An 18,750-nucleotide genomic window follows, 5' to 3' on the forward strand; every position below is an offset into this window, starting at 1 on the left:
AGTCAATAAATACAGAAGTAAATAAGTAAATAAATAAACAAACTCCAAAGACTGGTTTGGGGTACAAACTACAGGAAGACCATACCTACCCACTTTCCAGGCAATAGGAATGATTAAAAATGATACATTTAAGTGGAGATGACCTCTTTTTATTCTCTTTGCTAATAGCCACGTTCCCCCTGCAACTCAAAAAGCAGGGTTGTTACTCTGAGCGTATGTTTGCCTTGAAAATATCACTTACTGCTAGTCATGGTCAACTCTACTTTTTCCAAAGGTTCATTAAAAGTTTTTCAACCCATAAGGTGAGATTCATTCTTTTTGGGTGTATCAAATTTGGTCTCTCTGCCAGATGTGGGGAGTGACGAGAGTGGGGATGGGGGGTTGTTTAGGGGAGGGGTGATGGTAATGGCAAATTCAGCTACCTCAGAGGGGACAGGCAAGTGACGTAAAAGAGCAAAGCGTCCCAGGTAAGGATTCTATCTAAAGGAGGTTGCTGCTGTTCCCTTCTAATGAATTCTTGCCAGTTTTCCAAGGGATACCGGAAATCCACATTTGATTATGTGTGGACACGACCTGAGATGAAATTAAGTGCTTAAAGAGTCATACTTTGGCAACTTTTCCTTTAGCAGTTCAGCCCAGATAATGTTTAATTTTATTGCATCCTGCAGCTATTAGCATTCACCATTGTTCCTGGTAGGTTAACCATTATGCAAATTAACATTAAAATGATGATCCTCACATATTGTAAAGGTCACAGTGGGCATTAACTGATCCATCTACTTTATAATTGTCATTCCACTGAAACCCGTGGCAACTCCCCTGAGAAACCTCTTAGCTTTTTGGGTATCCATCACTTTGTTACTAGTGTGACACCCAAGACTAATTCTGCTTACTTCACGGATGAAGTTCTTTTGCAGGAACCAGGAGCCACAGCAAAAGAGCAGCACCTAGTCAATCACCCTTGTACCTGTTTGATGTATGATTAGATGTGGTAGGAAGGACGGGCAGGGCGGAGGGACGTATTTGTAAAACTAGCCCTAGCAGGCCAGGTCAGGGTTATTAATTTTAGGCAAATATTAACTACATCTTAACAATAAAGAGAGAATGAATTTTGCGAATTGACTAGATTTTAGGATGCACACAGTGGCATTCCATAAACATGTTGATCACAGCCCAACACATAGTTGAATGACTTAGACTCCAATTCTGGCTTGGCTGGCTGGTTGGATTTAGAAGTCATCTCATGGCCTCATCTGTCGATCAGGTTACATGTATGTTCTGCTGCCTCAGACGGCATGATGAAGGTCCAGAGCATAATGTGTGCGGACTTGGAGAATTTTAAAATGCTGTACAAACACAGAATCCTGACTGCTACTTACTCTGTGTACCTTTAAATTTATTTTTCAGCTTTCTGCCTAAAATACTATGGCCTGATTTTGAGAGATGGGACTTTGTATGCCGTTCTTTTTTTTTTTTTCTAACAGCTTTTATCACATTGCCAAACAATGGGTATTTCTCGTCAGAAAGGTCACCACTTGGGTTGATCTAAGGCAATAACAAATTCTTATAGACTCAGCTCCCTCCCTCATGAATGATATGTAGAGATGAATAGCCGATCTCACAGAGCTGTTGTGAAAAATAAATGAGAAGATATGTTTCAAGACAAAAAAAAGTTGCAAAATTTGAATTCAATACACATGCAAATTAAGATCATTGGTTCTTGGAAGACCGATTTTATGTTATTTTCTTTTGCATTTGGTAGATGCCAAAAATGAAAGTTAAATGAACACATGCTTCTGAAAAATAATTATGGTCTTCCAATAAGCAGTTTTAGATATCCATTAAATATTATCTCATTATCACGTATCAATATATTTGCATATCTTGTCAATGATATTTAAATGTTTTGATCTTGTATTAATGAGATTGTGAAGAGTCAATGATAGAATTTCTCTTTACATATCAAGTCTCCAAATATTCAATGAGTAGCTATTATGCCCATGGAACTATGTCACTTAGGTCCCAGGAAATACAAAGATACATAATCTCTGCATATAACGCATTTAGAATTTGGCAGAAGAGATGTGACATATTCCCAGGTAAATAAAGACATACAAGAGGAGAACTTTACCAGAAGTGAGAAACAAGTCCTGCAGATTTAATGGAGAGCAATCTCACTTCTGAAATGTGAACTCACTAAATCCATAAAAGGGAGAGAATTTGAGAGGGCTACTCAGGGTCAGTAGAATTTCCATAGGATCAGTAGGCATCTTTATGAACATCAGCATTAGCAGCAGCAGAATTTCCTCTAACACCTTTAGTTACTGAGTTTCATGTACTACCTTTCATGTAGTAAAAGTCTTTACTGTTTCATTTAACCCTCAGAAGAACCTTGCTCAGTGGGTGTTATTTACCCCCATTTTACAGATGAAGAAACTGTGCTAGAGAGCTATTTTCCCAAAGTCACACAAGAAAGTAGTACGGTCAGTAGTCTATTCTAGAACTTATGTTTTTGTTCCTTTGGGTCCCCCCCCCCACCCCCACCACCACCACTACCACCACATGCCAATGGTCTCTCACTTCCAGACAGTAGGAGCAACCCAAAGCCAAGACATCACATGGGAAAATGTAGAATTGTGTTTTGAGGAGCATGGGGTAGCTCAGATTTGGAGGTGGGTTTAGTTAGGGATAAGTAAACACCAGAAGTAAGTCTATTCTTCAGGTAGGGTCCCAGCAGGAAAGCGATGGCACATTCTTTAACAAAGAATTTAACAAAGTTTAACAAGGGGACATTGTACAAAGGTGTAGGCAGAGTGGAGGGAAAATGACAAGGGATAGTGAAGTACCCTGGCCCTACATTGGGAAGCCAAGCAAGGAGGCTTTACAGCCTGAGGTCTGCAGGGGCACAGGAGGAACAGTTGCGGGAGCCCTGAGAAAGCCTTGGCTGTAGAAGACAGCCATTGGCAGAAGTGTGTGTGGGGGGAGGGAGCGCTGGTACTGTGTCAGCTGGGAAGGAGCAGGCAGAGTGAACAAATATCTCAACCTTTCTTTTCGCCTACTCTCTGGACATCTGTTGATATCTCCCATTGGGCTCATTTGACTAGAAGGACAAGTGTATTAGTTATCTATTACTGTGTAACAAATTACCACTTAGGGGTTACTGCCCATTTATTATCTCACAGTTTCTGTGGGTCAAGAATCCATGCCTAGCTTAGCTGGTTCTCTACTCAGGCTCTTGCAAGGCTGAAGTAAAGGAGTTGGCTAGGGCTGCAGACTCATTTAAGGCTCAGGGTACTCTTCCAAGTTTATGGGGTTGTTGGCAGAATTCATTTCCTTGCATCTGTAGAACTCACTCGTTCATCATGATCACTGGATCACTTCCTTCATCAACTCCAGCAGGAGAACATCTTGCTGACTACCAGACCCTCTTCCGTAAGACTCACCCAATTATATTAGGCCCACTCAGGATCTCCCTTTTGATTAACTCAAAATTCACTTGGTTAGGGATCTTAATTACAACTGCAAAAATCCCGTCACCCGTTGCCTTATAACATGGGAGTAATATCCCATCATATTCATAGATCCAGATTATACTCAAGGTGAGGGGATTATGCAGAGGCTGGGGATCTCAGTCTATGCAGCCCATAGAGAGTCACCTCTCAGGCACAGAACAAGGTAAAGAGTGGATCTGGGGTACAAAGAGAGAATATCCAACCTAGTAAGTTTTGAAAGGTAAGCAAATTCCAGGACCTTGAGACTCTGAACTGCTATTCTAAGGAATTTGGACTCGATCCTGTATAAATGGGTCACTGTGAAACAGTTTCCCAGAAGAATGGCATATTTGGAGACGCATGTTAGGAAAAAAAAATCTCACGTTTGGTAGGGTGTAGTGGTGGGGAGTAGAGAGTATATAGAGAGAATGGAGATGAAGAGACTGGATAGCAGCTTTTGTAATTATACACCCAAGTGGTAATGGGAGCCTGAAGTCCACATGAAAAAGAAGCCAATGTGAAAGTTATAAGGCGATCAGATGGCCAGGTGTGGCATGGAGATGGGTAGTAGAGCTTTGGGGTGGGGAAGGATCAACAATATCTGTAGATTTTGGAGCACAGGTGACAAAAAACTAGTGGTGCCATTAACAGAGAGGAGTGTGGGCAGGAGCTGGATTGGAGAAGCAGGCGTGGTCCTTTCTGGAAGTACCTATGAGGTTCTGGTTAAATGTCCTCACGGAAGTGCAGAGCAGGTAATGAAGCACTGGTGTGGAGTTCAGGAAAAGGATTAGGGGACTGGGGTGCAGATTTCTGAGCCAAAGCTTAACTATTTGGAGAAGAAAAGATTGACCAGGAAGGACATAGATGTCACAGAAAAAGTTTCAGAGAATTGAAAAACAGACAATGCTCATTTGTTTTAGAATTCATAAGGGGGGATTTTTTCAGAAGGAGAGGGTGGCCCGCAGTCTTAAATATTGGTGAGGACAGGACTGATAGACTAAGAGTCAACAACAGCTCCTTGGTGATGTTTCCAGATCGCAGATACAGAAGAAGAATGAAGTGACAGCATAAATGAGTGAAAGAACATAAAGAGAAAGAATTATCAGCATGTGAAAAGTATCTCCAAATAGTTCATGAAATAGTTGAAGTCATCTGAAGGCCTTTAACAAAATCAATGAAGAGTTTGTACACTGTATTTGTGGGAGAATTTCTGTGTGGTCATTTACTTTTTACAAGAAGACTCCAGGAGAATAGTATATTTGTAAGTTCTCATTGACACCTGGGGATTCTTCATCTACTTAAAACTTGATTCGCATGTTTCTGCTCCTTTCACAATTTGCTGGATCACACGAAGCTTAGTAAGCCTGGAACAGTTACCTCGAAACTGTCAGTCATGTTCATCTCTCCACAGGGCCCTCCTGGGACCGACTGCAAATTCTTTTCATCTTGGTTATCTATGAATTCAGTAAGAGAATTTCGCAAAGGCAAGAGGGGTTTGAGGGCAGCGACTTTAGAATTAAGATAAAGATACTCAGATTGAACAACAGCAATACAAATGAATCACTTTGACCAGTAATATTCTCACCCCGGGCATATTTCACAAATTGGAAACAAAAGATTTTGCTTTCTGCCCTAATTAATGTAGAACTTGCTCATTGAGCAAATAACGTGAGGTTTACGTGACCTGAGAGATTTTGAGAAATATCATATTTCATCCTCTCATATTTACTGTACAATGACCACTCAATGGCACTGAAGACCACACGTAGCAGACATGTCAATGTCATCCCAGCCCGCTAGGCCTGACCACTCCCTTACACACGATTGCCGACTAAGACCTGCTCCCATCTGGGGGAGTTTGCTCTGCCCACATGTGCTGCTGGCCAGACGTGCTAGGGAATTAATACCTTCCAGAAGCAGCCCTCAACCACTGACCAATGGCAGTTAGCATATCAGTACCCCCCACTTTCTCATGCTTCTGGGCTAACTTTGGGGTGGGCTAATTAGGAGGTGCATGATCAAAGCTCTGGTCACCCACAGTGATAACTGGCTTGATAAATGCATCCTTTATTGGCTGCCTTCCCTTCCCTGCCTCACTTCTCCACTCCCGGAACTGTGTTTTCTCCACCTCCCTGTAACCTACTTGTACTCAAATCCTTGTCGTAGAGTCAGCTTCTGGAGGAGCCCAAGATAAACACTGGATATTCTACCGATCTGAGATGGTGCCTTTCTGAAGTGCCTCAAATTTAAGTCGTACTCTGCCAAGAATTAAATAAAATTGTTGTCTTTGGAGACCTATTTCCTGGGCTTTGTTCATTTATTCATTGAATGACTCTTACTTTTCCAGGCATTGCTAAGTTTCTGGGGCTACAAAGATGAATATGGCAAGTTACACAAATCAATCAAATAGAAGTTTACACAAGATACAAAGATTAAATCACGAATAGAGTCACTACCTCCCCCAGGAGGTCAGAGAAGGTTTCCTAGGAGGATATAATACTTGAGTTGAATCATGAAAACAGAGCAGGTGTTGGGCAGATAGGCAAGGGGGAAGGGAATTCTAGGCAGGAGGAACAGCAGGGGTAAAGGCAGGAAAGCATGAAACATCAAGATGCATTAAAGAAATGGCTGGCAATTTAGTGTGACTGGACAGGAGAGGAAGGGGGTGCCAGGATTTTGCTGGGCAAAGGAATTTGGACTTTTCCCCATAGGATCTACTATGAGAAAAACCTGTTTGGTAGAAGTGAGCATGATGGCTTGGAATAGTGCCAGATTGGAGGCAGAAGGACAAATTAAAAGGTGGTTGTAATTATTTAAGCAAGAGATGAGAGTCCTTGAACTCAGAAGAAGCAGAGGGTGACAGAGAAGGCTATAAGAGATCAAAAAGATAAGATCTAATGGCACTTAATGGCCCAAAGAGGATGACAAAGGAGTTGGAATGACATTAACCAGTGTAGAAAGTGCAGGAGGAGGAAGATGCTTAATTTACAAACATACAGAGATTGAGAAAATTCTTGAAAAAACTCATGTGGCTTCCAGAGTCTAAAATTTCAATTCCCAGCTATCAATGATTATGTGTTCAAGATTATTCCCCCAAGGTCATCCATGCCAGTAAGTATATATCCAGGTGTCACCTAAGTCTACCTACAATGGGAAACGAATCATTTTAAGCTTAGGGTGCTGTTTGTGTTTGAACAATTAATTAATAAAAAACCAATTCGCATGCATAAAGTAGCGAACAGATGGGCAATATCTGGTCTAATCCAGAGTAGAAAAAGTTATGACAGCTAAGGAAAACAGCTACCATTACACTAAATGCCTCAAAAATTAATGTTAACAATAGACCTCCTGCTTTTCCAACAATTAATTTTTGCTAACTTGGTATTGATTGAGCAACTTACTGTTTCAGTGTCTTATCAGACAAGTACACTCCTGTGTAGAAAAGAAGGAGATTTAGGGGAATCAGTTATTTTAATATGCTGATGAATAGAACTATCACAGGTACCATTTCAAAGGTGAAATCAAAATGCCATTTTACATTTTCCTTATTTATACATTACGCATAATTATAAGAAAATGTCACTGAACACAATTTAATCTATTTTTGAATATTTTAAGTTTGGTTAGGTTCCTATAATGAAAACCTCAGGACCATGTTTATGACCAAGTATTATCCTTGTACCAGCTATTAATCTAAAAATATACAGAAGTTGTGTCATATTTGTCCCAACCATTTGAGATAATACGCATTGCGGAGTATAGTTGTTGGAAAAGAGGAAGGAAGCAAAGAAGGAAGGAATAGGTTCTACTTGTTTTTGTTTATTTGTCTTAAAAGTAGTAAAAGGAATAAAGATCTTTGATTATTGGAGTGGTGTTGTTATTTGAATTCAGAGTAAGTCTGAGTTTGCTTGACTTTAGCTAGAGAGTTAACTGCGTCCCAAAGTGCCAAACATAGAGTCAGACAGAACCAGAACTATTTGGCTATTTTCAGGATAAGTACTTTTGCTGTATTTTACCTCGTTTATGTATTTGAAGTGATTTTCATCATGGAGCTACTGGGAGATGTCGGAATTGCATTCCCACACGTCCTCGTCCTCTTCGTTTTCAGCAACCAACCAATGAAGCCCTTTTAGATGGGAAGTAACTTTCAGATCAATCAACTCTTGTTTCATGTCCTACATCAGCAGTTAAAAATTGACACTGGCTGCTCCCTCCATTTTGCTAATTTCGCTCCTACCTGCAATTAAGCCACAAAAAGATTTGAATGGTAGCAGCTCACTTGTCTTTCCACTTCCTTTTGAAATAACTTGAGCAAGGTGGACTAAGCTTAAAAACGGATGACTAATTCTTCCATGAAATCCTGCTTTAAAGAACATTTTCAGAACTGTACTCTAAGTTCCTTTTCCTCTTGTGCTTCATACTGTTTTCTGAGCTCTGTGGTCTCTCCTCAAAGTCTACTGAATAGGAAAGCCTCCAGGGAGAGCTGTTTTTAACAAAGTTTAAAGATCTCACTTTGGAGAAGGCAAGTTCGGAGTTGAGGAAGTAGAACTAGTGGAAGAGGCCATTGTCCTGTCATCTGGACCAGGCCGCCATCAGCAAAGAAAGAGCATGCAGATGGGAAATATTTGCCTTGCTTAGTCCTCAGAACACTGCTCACAGAGTAAACCACAAGCATTGCTCCCACTTTACTGAATACGTTAGGAAATTCACTTCCATTTTAAAGTAAGAGAAATTTATAAACTATTAAAAATTGAATAATTATATCATATTTTATTTTAAATAATATCTTGAAACATTTTAATAGAGGAAAGTAAAGAAAGAACATTATAATGACTCATGATTCTCTCACCCAGATAATGTCTGCTAACTTTAAAAATAATAATCCACACATATGTTAAAAAAGTTTAAATAGTATCAAATCGTATAAAATGAAAACAAAGGTCTCTTTCCTTTTTTTCTACCTTGAATGACTTTTTCTAAAGGTAACCAGGGTTAAGGGATACACACGTAACACTATGGAAATCAAGACATTACACATATGCTAGCACATGTACATACACGTGTGTATGCAAATATTTTGCATAAAGAAGTGACATCACATACCGATATACATATGTTCCTAGTTTTTTTTATTTTTTAATAAATGTATCTTGGAGATTTTTCCACACAGATCTGTCTTATTGTTTTTAAGGGTAGTATTATTGCCATGATTTGTTTAATTTGTCCTTCCTTATGGACATTCGGATATTTCTAGTTTTTCGTTCTCTTATAAGAATGTTTCAATAATAAATTTATATAAAATTTTGCAAGTATATCCAGAGGTTACATCTCTAACAATAGATTTTCTGGGTTACAGTATGTGTATTAAAAAATTTTTTTCAAGGATTGTAGATGAACTGTCCTTCAAAACAGTGTACACTGGGGGGCCAGCCCTGTGGCCAAGTGGTTAAGCTCATGCGCTCCACTTCGGCGGCCCAGGGTTTCACCAGTTCGGATCCTGGGCGTGGACAAGGCACCGCTCATCGGGCTATGCTGAGGCAGCATCCCACACAGCACAACCAAAGGCACTCACTAGAATGTACAACTATGTACTGGAGGGCTTTGAGGGGAAGACAAAGGAGGAAAGAAAGTGTACACTGATTTATTCTACCAACAGAATCCTCATCAACCTTGGGTGTCATCAAACGTTGGAAAATGATTTAAGGTAAAAATAGCATCTCATTTTAATTTGCACTTCTTTTTATTATGAATGAAGTTGAAAAACTTTACCTTATACTTACGGAACCATTATATTTCAGGTTTTGATCAGATCTTTTACCCCTTTTTCTAGACTGCTTGCCTTTTTCTTAATGACTTAAAAGCAAGCAAACAAAATCATTATAATACTATTATCACACCTAAATTATTCTTATTAATTTTTACAGGTTATTTACATATTAAAGAAATTAGTCCTTTGTCAGAAATGTATTATAAATATTTCTCCATCTATTGACTGTCTTATGACTTTATGATGTATTCTTTCTGTATAAAAATTTCAAATATTTTAATAATTAAATGTATTAATCTTTAATTTTGTGACTTCTGTGCTGTATGTCTTACCTCAAAAGGACTTTTCATACTCCAAGATTATAAATTCACTAATGCTTTTTTACAATATTTTAATGGATTCATTATTTATCTTTAAATCTTTGACTCACTGGAATCTATTTGGGCTCGCTAGTTTCCCATTACATTTACTGAATTATCCATGTATTATTACTGATTTGAAATGACATCTTTATCATGTAATCTCCCATTTATATTTGGGATTCTCTCATTGATCTGTCCATCTATTTTTTTTTTTCTTATCTAATTGCTTGGACTAATCTCTTCCTACTAGCATACAGGGTCTTTAGGAGCAAGAATCTTAGATGCTTTGTTTGAATTTTTTCATATAATTCAGTTGCCATTAAATCTATATGCCCTCTTGGCTTGGTTTAGGATTTTTATGTCACCTCCCCTTTATCCTACCTCCATCCCAAATAACTTGAAGACATTAATTCACTAATTCTGACAATAAGATGTTGACATGGAGAAGTCTGAGGCCAGCTTGACTTTTACCTTTATACTCAACTTGCTCTTCTACTTGTATTCCTGAAGAAAATCATTTTAATCCTTGAAGTTGAAATTTTAGCATAATGTGTCTGTGTTTGTCATTATTTATTAGTTTATTCTAGAACACATTACATAACAAATTTAATAGATTTGTTAATTTAAATAATTTTCATTCAGGTAATATTTTCTTGTATTATATAGTTTAGTCCTCTTTTCTCTTCCATTTGTTAGGATTATTTGTCAGGTTCTTTATGAGAAGTTTTCTTTGCATTTTCCCTGGGCTGCCTTCATATCCTCTGAATGCACACTTCTCCAATTGGAGACAGGTGTCCACTTGCAATCTTTCCTCCATCTGTTTGACGTAGAGTAGGTGTGAGGGGTGCTTTTGGCAGATGGGAGGGTCATCAGAGTCTCTAGTTTCTCTGACTGTCACATCTCAAAGACATTGATGTGAGCAGGGTGCCCTTTCCTTTATTTGATCCTTGGTGATATATTTCTTTCTTTCCCTCTTTTTTTCTTATTCTTATCCTTTAAAAAAAAACCTTATTGCTCTGTTTCACTCTTCTATTTTACTTTAGACTAAGTATATTGACTATTTATTTACTGGGGGCTATTGCACATGCGTTCTGTAGCTTGGTTTAAAAGCAGATGCCACCATGAAAGAATAGCCTTATAATCCCCAAAAGCCTCAGAACCTCACTGACAATAAACGACTTCCCCAAGACCACTAGACATTATGTTGAAGTTAGGATGCATCCCACTTTCTCAGTTGTGGTAGCTAGAGAAATTATGTTGATAAACCGGTGAGAATACCAGAAGCAGACAATAGCATAAGTGATAACCATGTTTATTGAGCACTTACGATGTGTCAGTGATGCTTCTAAACACTGAGCATAAATGAACTCATTTGATCCACACAACACTCTAAAGTATATACTTTTATTATCCCCATTTTATAGAGGGAAAATAAAAAGCACAGAGAGGTAATCTGTCCAGAGCCACCCAGCTCCAAGTAGTAGAAACAGGATTTAAATCTCCCAGGTCCAATCCCAGAAGAGGGGGTCTTAACCCTCACCTTATGCTGCCTAAACCCCAGTCCAAGTCACAGGAAACTTTCTATACTGCACATGTGGCTTCAAAAGGAGTTTGACTGTCCTAGGAAGGCTGACACAGCTTTCCAATTAAGTCAACCTCATCAACTCCATCCATTCATTCAGATACTCCATGTACAATGCTCATGATGCCTGGGTTTATTCAAGTTCTTGCAGAATTGACTGGATGATTTAATTCATACTGGCCCATCCTTAATCAATAAAAACAACTGATAGCCTCTTTAACATTTTTGTCTGCACGTTTAGGAGTTGCCATAATAATGTAGCAGTGAACTGTTCTGTCGCAGCAGGCCGTCTTTTGTCTGCTTACACTTTGGTGAAAAAGAAAAGGACAGATTTGGCAGCCAGCCACGTAACAAGAATTAACCTTGGCCATGAAGGAGCAACAGATGAACCAGCCTCATCCTTCCAACATTTGCCCGTCTGCATGTGGAATTCCTGTCTTAGACCATGGCACAGAAGGAAATGCTCCACTTTTACAATTTTTCTCTATGTACCAATCAAATTGTTCCCTCAGGACACATCATAAAGAAATGTCATTGAATACCCTAATTGTGGGATTCACCAGAGCTATTTTTTAAAAAGCACATTGGTCACAAACTCAGATTTTAATCAAAAACAGAATTCTGGTGAGTTGAGTGGTTTTTTCAATATTTTTCAGCTTAAATTTTTTGATAGTCAGTGGCCCCATAAATTGAACCTGTATTCAAAGATTTGAGCTAAATTAGTTCAGCATTTTACAGTTAAGTTAAAATAGAAAACCTGCATTTTTCTCTGAGGACACACACGTGCGCACACACACACACACACACACACCCCAACATCACCTTACCAAAATACTTTTTTTCTTTCTCTCCACTGAGTATTACTCAAAAGTATCTGAAAGTTTAAAATTCAAAGTTGGCAGTTGTATAATCCTCCCAGGGGAGGAGATTCAGGAGAATTTGAAGAAAATTGGCTTAGCAATGTGTTTTGAATATAGGCAACAGAACATTTTCTATTTGGGTACAACTACATCAATGAAACTTGAGTCAGTGGAAGTCTTGTCCGATGCCATTTAGAAAGCTGTCAGAGCTAAGGGAGGCGTTAGAAGAATACCAGTTGGAACAGAGAACTGCCTTACGGAAAGACTCTATTTCCTTCCATTTCCTGCTGTAGATAAATGAGGACCAAATATAGGAAACCATAGGGTCATTTCAGCAAGTAAAAACCAACCCACTATTCTGGGTATCATATACTGTGGTTATTGCTGCTGAAACTTTGCTCACTGGGATGGCTTCAAAGCATGGCTGCAAATCTTTGACGCTTTGACACTCCCGTCACACTCCCGAATCTGAGTGGGCTTGTCACTGCTTCAACCAAGAGAGTACAGAGGAAGCTACACTAGGTGACTTCTGAGGCCAAATCATAAAAGGCCAGGTAGCTTCTACCCTGTTCACTGAAACACTCACTTCTGGAGCCCTGAGGTGCCAGGCAATAACTCTGACTACCCTGAGGTTGCCATATTGGAGAGGATGGCGTAACTTACTGGTTAAGAACACAGATTCTAGAACCAGACTGTGTGGGTTCAAATCCTGGCTCTACCAGCTATATAGCCTTTCATCAGTTACTTAATATCTCTGTGTCTCAGTTTCCCCATTTATAAAATAGGGAGAAATAATAATCTAGTGCATACCACCCGTTGTCTTCCCTGTGCCTTATACAGCTGTTTAACATGCAACAACATCAAATGTGTTAATAGTTTAGAACAGTGCTGGCGAATAACAGACACTATGGAAGTATTTGTTAAATAAAACATGCATGTCCTTTCAGATGTGTCTTGCAGGTTTAGAAGCAGATTGCACACAATGCAATTCAAAAGCAAATCATTCTGCATTTTGGATCTCAGAGAACAGGTCCTCACGGCAGGCAGCACAGCAAGCGAAAAGGTTGTTTAAAGCTCTGATGAACTTGAGCAATTCAGACCAAAGAAAATGCTAGTGTCTAAAAAGCAGGGATGCTTCTGCAAAACCTCTTTTGATTGCATTTCGCTTCCTACATTCCGGGCTGATGTTTGCTGTGTTTACATCATTGAACCAGGCACTTCCCTACTCATGTCCTTGCACTGAGTAAGATACTTGAACTTATAAAATTTACAAGTCTAAAATAGTTACCAGCATGTACTCCCCCACTCCACAGCTTGCCTCACCCTGTGAGGGATTAGGTTATAAAAATGAATGAAATCATCACTTCTGTTTACTGGATAATCCCAAAGCTAAAATAAAAAAAAGCAAAGGAGACAGAAAAAAACATTTAAGGAAAAATGAAGACATATGGGTACAGAGAGACGTCACTAGATATCTTGCAGGGTAAATTACTGGCAAACACATCACAGCCTGATCGTCTGTGGTTTTTCTTCATTCATTTTTTAAATGAAAATAAATTAAAAAGGAGGTAAAATTTGCTCATCAAAGTCCATTTAAAATATAAAGTCAATTAGCTAATGCAAATAAATAAATATACATGTTTTCAGAAATACCTAACATGCTAGTCATTTGACAGTCTGCAATAGTTCCTACATACTGTCTGGAAACTACAATTCCCAGGCTCTCTTGCACCTTGACTTCTTGGTAGATTCAGTCAAAGGGAGGCTCTGATGGAAGACTGGGGGATGGGAGATGGGAGAAGCTAGGATATTTCTTCCCTGCTCTCTCTCCTTCAGACTGCATCTCTGGTGATGGCTATAGTCTCTATGATTTCAACTTTCACTGGGAAGACCTTGTCATGGTTGTAGCTTCCAATAGATGCACCCAGATTCTGGTCCTGGCAACATTTCCTTCTGCTAACTTTAAGGGTGGTATCTGCTTCTTGCTACTATGCATCTCTGGAGTGCTTCACCATCCCCTGTAGAGTTTCTTATCTCCTCATCTCTGTCATCAAGTCCCTCTATTAAATCCCTTCTGTTTGAGACACCTAGAGTGATTCCAGTTTTCCTGACTGGACCCTCATAAAGACCCATAAGCAGTTTGTTTGTTTCCGATCTAAAAAGTACAAGAGGAGTATTATTTTATTGACCTGATTTTTCGTAGACAGCCTATACCAGTTACCTATATTAAAAATGTTATGACACTCATACTAATTTTTATTTTCTCTTAAGCTAACTTAGCTATGTTTGTGATATACATAGGAGTAATTCTAGTTGCTGACATGAGAGTTGAGTTGCGCAAGAGAATTATCTATTCAGATGCAATCAAATCCTTTTTAATTCACCTTCCTACGGACTCCTCATTGCACATTCTCTGTTTTTGTCATACCAGCTATGCAGTATGTCAAACTTATGAATGGCATATGATGCATAAAAACTCGTTACCCATTAGAAAAAGCTACTCTCACTACCATGATTTGGCAGGTAATAAATCTTTAACACTGATGTTTCTTTTCCTCAAGTAATATTTTTATTAACCTCAGGACCACCAAGACCTGGTAGGAATCCTTTCCCATAAACCAGTTTATCCACTTGCATGGTATCAATTTACAGGCCTGGATATAGAATTTGGGTGCCAGGCTCCACCGGGAAATGCCGCTGCACCCTCAGGGCTCAGAGCGTCAGTAGAGAAGCTGGGATCTGCAGTTAGAGCTGACTGTTTGCACGGAGGCTTTATTGCAGCTGCAGACTTAGCACATATGAAAAGGTTTTCTGTGCTCAGTTTCTGGACGAGGCAGATTGCATCACCAGGAATTCCTGTCCTCTAACACATAGTGACCAACACGCCTTAATAAGCATTTGCCTTTTTATTTTCAGGTCAATAACGTCATGCTTTCTGTTCATTATGGAATTATTTTTTTAAATCTTTTTTTTTAAACTAGAGGGAAAGACATAAAATAATAATTCCAGTGCTGTGGCTCTGGTATGCCCTGTGCACCAGTGGTCAGCCAGTGTAACTCAATGATGGGCAATGCTCAGGTTTAAACAAGGCAGGGTTTCCAAGGCACAGCATCTGGCAAGACGGGTTGTTGTCAGGGGAAGGAGCTTGTGTATCCTTCCATGAGGTAGATGCTCTTGGAGGGGGTGGGAAATTGGCCCCATGCTGTCAAATACAGCATCCTCTTAGCAAAGGAGTCAAGGGTTCAAAGTTAATGCACTTTGGTTGGAAACACTGACAGCAGAGCCTGAGGGAAGCAGATGCAGCAAACAGGATGCAGACCATCTCAGAAAGCCAGAGGATGTGAGTGTAGCCAGCAGGCCAACGCCAGAACAATAACAGCCTCAATCAGACAGTGCCAAGGTAGAAGGAGGGGAGATAGAGGCAGCAGACTAGCTCACAGGCTATAAGTGAGGTGGGCCAAGAGGGAGCTAAGCTCAGGGGAAGGCTGCTTCTGGAATATCGTTCTCCCCCGACCCAACCTAACTTCAGAGTTATCCTGTTTCCTTAAGGCACTCAGACACCAGAAGGTTGGGAAATGTCCCTTCCAGGAGCAGGAGCCACAGGGCTGCTCTGAAATGCCTTAAAGTACTGAAGGTTGTCTTCTGGTGTATCCAGTTCTTCATGCAGATCTCTTATTGGAGAAGCCTTTATCCGTACAATGAAAAACAATAATTTAGGTGGGTTTTCTCAGCCGGTCAATGGATTGTGCGATTTTCCTTAGTGTTTAGTACACGTTATGTTGTTCTCAATGAATCTAGATGAGTGCTTACAAATCAGCAATCAACTCACACTACTAGTAAAGAGGCACCTGGGAAATGCTTAGAGATCACAGGAGCCAGAGGTTTTCCATGGCTGTGCCAAGATGACTGAGAATCAAAGATAAGTTAGAGTTTTGTGAACTGGCAATACAATTACAGAGATTTTTTCACACTCTAATAGCAAAATGCACAAGAAGGGAGTTAAGTCGTCTAAACAGAGACTGGATGTCAAAGAAGGGCATTCTTGGGTAACTATCAGTGTGTGTGTATGTGTCTGGGGGTGTGTAAGAGTGGTAGTGTCTGTGCATAGGGGTGATGAGGAAGAGGTGAGCCTGAGGGGTAGGAAGAAGGTGATTAGGAGCCAAGATTGCCCCAGAAAGTACTTAAGTACCTTCTTAGTGGCTTCTAGAACATTCTACAGTTTCTGTACTTTTATCATTGTAGAAGGACATCAGAGGAGCCATCTCTCTTCTCCTTATTCCATGTAAAACTCTGCCCAGTGGCCTGTCATTCATGGACTCATTGAGTCTAGCAGCTGCTAACTTGCAGTTAGTAGGTGATATCTAGCTTAAAAGATATTAGATTTGGCCTATGAAGTACTTTTTAACTTTTGCAAATTTGTTGCCAGTATCTAAATTTTTGAAAATCTCCCATAAAAACCCAGAATTTTGGCTTTTTGAAAGAGAGAGAAAATTTGACAACACCAGGTTTTCACTTCCACATAGCATCAATGTGCTGGGCCCAAACAGTGGAGTATTCCTCTAAACAGAATACATGGTTCCCAGTTTTACACAGAGGCCACTACTCCCCATTGTCTCCTTGGCTTCTGTTGCCATTTATCATCACACTTACAACATCGTTTTCCTTAATAAAGAATAAAATAAAAGTAAAATATGTTTTGTATGAATATCTCTACCAAATGTAGGAAACGGAGATAGACGTAGAGCATCTATGCACGCCAAGGGATGTTTTCTTACACCTGTTTTACTTCAGTCATGTACGTTACCTGCATGGCTGATGATGGCATTTGAGTTTGAAAGCCTGAATTAGACTTATGTATAATAGAAGGGTACAAACGACAGTGAGCTTGACAGTGGTCAATCTGTGGTACAAACATGATCACTTAGGAGAGCGTCATTACTTCTGTCCTTGTTCTATAGACAGTACGTGGATATAGACATCAAAAATCTATGAGATGACTGAGCTCAAGAATCTATCTGCTCAGATCATTAGGATTTATTTGAACCATCAACCCTCCTCCTGAATTTTTGTAAGAAATTATTCCTGGAAATAGCTCTTAAAGGCTAAATGATACTATCCTTACTGAACTGTGTGAATGACAACAGAATTTTGTAATAAACAGTGAGTTGAGGAAAGAGTCAATGACCTCAGAATCTAACAGGTTTGTAGAGACCCAGGTGAGAGAAGAAGCTGTTCCTGTCAGTCAAGACTTCTCAGCATACGGGGGCACGTGCTGCCTCAGTAGATGAGATTGTGTTTAAGTGGCTTTCCCAGAGCTATAAAATGTCTCTTTTTGAAAACAGATGGAAACCTTGTACTGAGGAACTCTGAGAACTTTAATACATTTCAGGTCCTGCAGATTTTTTTTAATAGACTACAGAAGTAGTTCAAAGGGGAGGAGAATGCTATTAGAATGGACAATTAAAGACCCCTAAAATATGAAACACACACATGCACAGACAAAGGCAATGACATCTACCAAAAGAAACATTTTCATAGAGAGGGAAAGTAAAGCAAAGGCAAGTACTGCATAAGACCAATACAAATCAATCAGGTAACAAGGGACCTTTCTCCCTGGGTAGTTTGGGGGACTACAAAATCATAGGATAATAGGCATTCTGCCAATCTCAGGTCTAAGCATTTTTTTCAATGCATTACATCAAATTTAAAGCATAATGAAGCCCAAGAACCCAACACACCTGCTCACACTGAGATCTTTCCCCCACTCTTGACAATTACATTTTTGAATAATTTCTTAGTCTGGATCTTCTACAGAAAAGAGAGGCCAAGAGGTGGATTCAACAGACTTAGCATAAGCTTGAAAATTCAAATGCTGGTTCGTTATTCTCCGTTTGTTTCCACCAGCTGCTTCCTACCCTCTGAATTCATATTCCTCTTGGCTCTATCTTGCTTTGTGTCCCATAAGGTGATGTCTATGGCTGGAATCATCCCATTCCTTGTGTCCTCTGGCTTCTGGGCGGAATGGCAGAAGGCTCGCGGGCAGGAGAGAGATGCAGAGGCTGCTATTTATTTCCCCACACTCTCCCGGCTGGGCCTCACGTTTGAGGGTGGGTCCTACACCTATGCTGCAGTTCCCCTGGGGCTGCCCTTCTTGGCGTTACTGCTCCCTTCCCTTGCACCTTCAGAACCCAGGTGGTAAGGTTCCTTCCTGTTGGTGAATCCTGGGTATCTCAATATCCCTTATCTGTTCCCTTAACTATCCAGCTATCTTTACTCTCTCTGTAATCAAACCTTCTGTACGGCCTACCTGCTCTTGCTGGGACCCTGACAGGTGTAATTTCATTTGCTAGAAGTCCTGGACAACTTCCTAAGTGTTTGTGGCTTTATGATCAACAATAATGATCATTCTGATAATAGGTGACAATAGTTCAAGTTAGTTGAGAACTTTCTGTAGGCCAGGCAGTGTATTTTATATGCACTGTCCCATTTAAGCCTCACATTGACCCAAGAGGTAAGATACTATTTTTATCATCTCTATTTGCATATAGGAAAATTGAAGCTAAGAGAGAATAAATGATTTGTTTATGGTTCCACAGCAACTAAGGGACTGACCTGAGGCTCAAACTCAGGTTTCTCTGAAGCTGTCATAGAAAGACAAAGTGGACAAAAGAGTTGTCCTGAAATCTCT

General features: G+C 39.8%; 1 long non-coding RNA gene across 1 annotated transcript in view; it reads right to left on the reverse strand.

Annotated features, from left to right (window-relative positions):
• Positions 1 to 18,750, reverse strand: part of LOC139078169 (uncharacterized) — a 39,636-nt gene that overhangs the window by 1,595 nt on the left and 19,291 nt on the right. Inside the window, exon 3 of the long non-coding RNA XR_011530982.1 lies at positions 7,508 to 7,728. This is a non-coding gene — a long non-coding RNA (uncharacterized lncRNA). The remainder of the gene's footprint in view (positions 1 to 7,507; positions 7,729 to 18,750) is intronic.

The sequence above is a fragment of the Equus przewalskii genome, chromosome 21 (assembly GCF_037783145.1).
Source record: "Equus przewalskii isolate Varuska chromosome 21, EquPr2, whole genome shotgun sequence".
Lineage (NCBI taxonomy): Eukaryota > Metazoa > Chordata > Mammalia > Perissodactyla > Equidae > Equus > Equus przewalskii.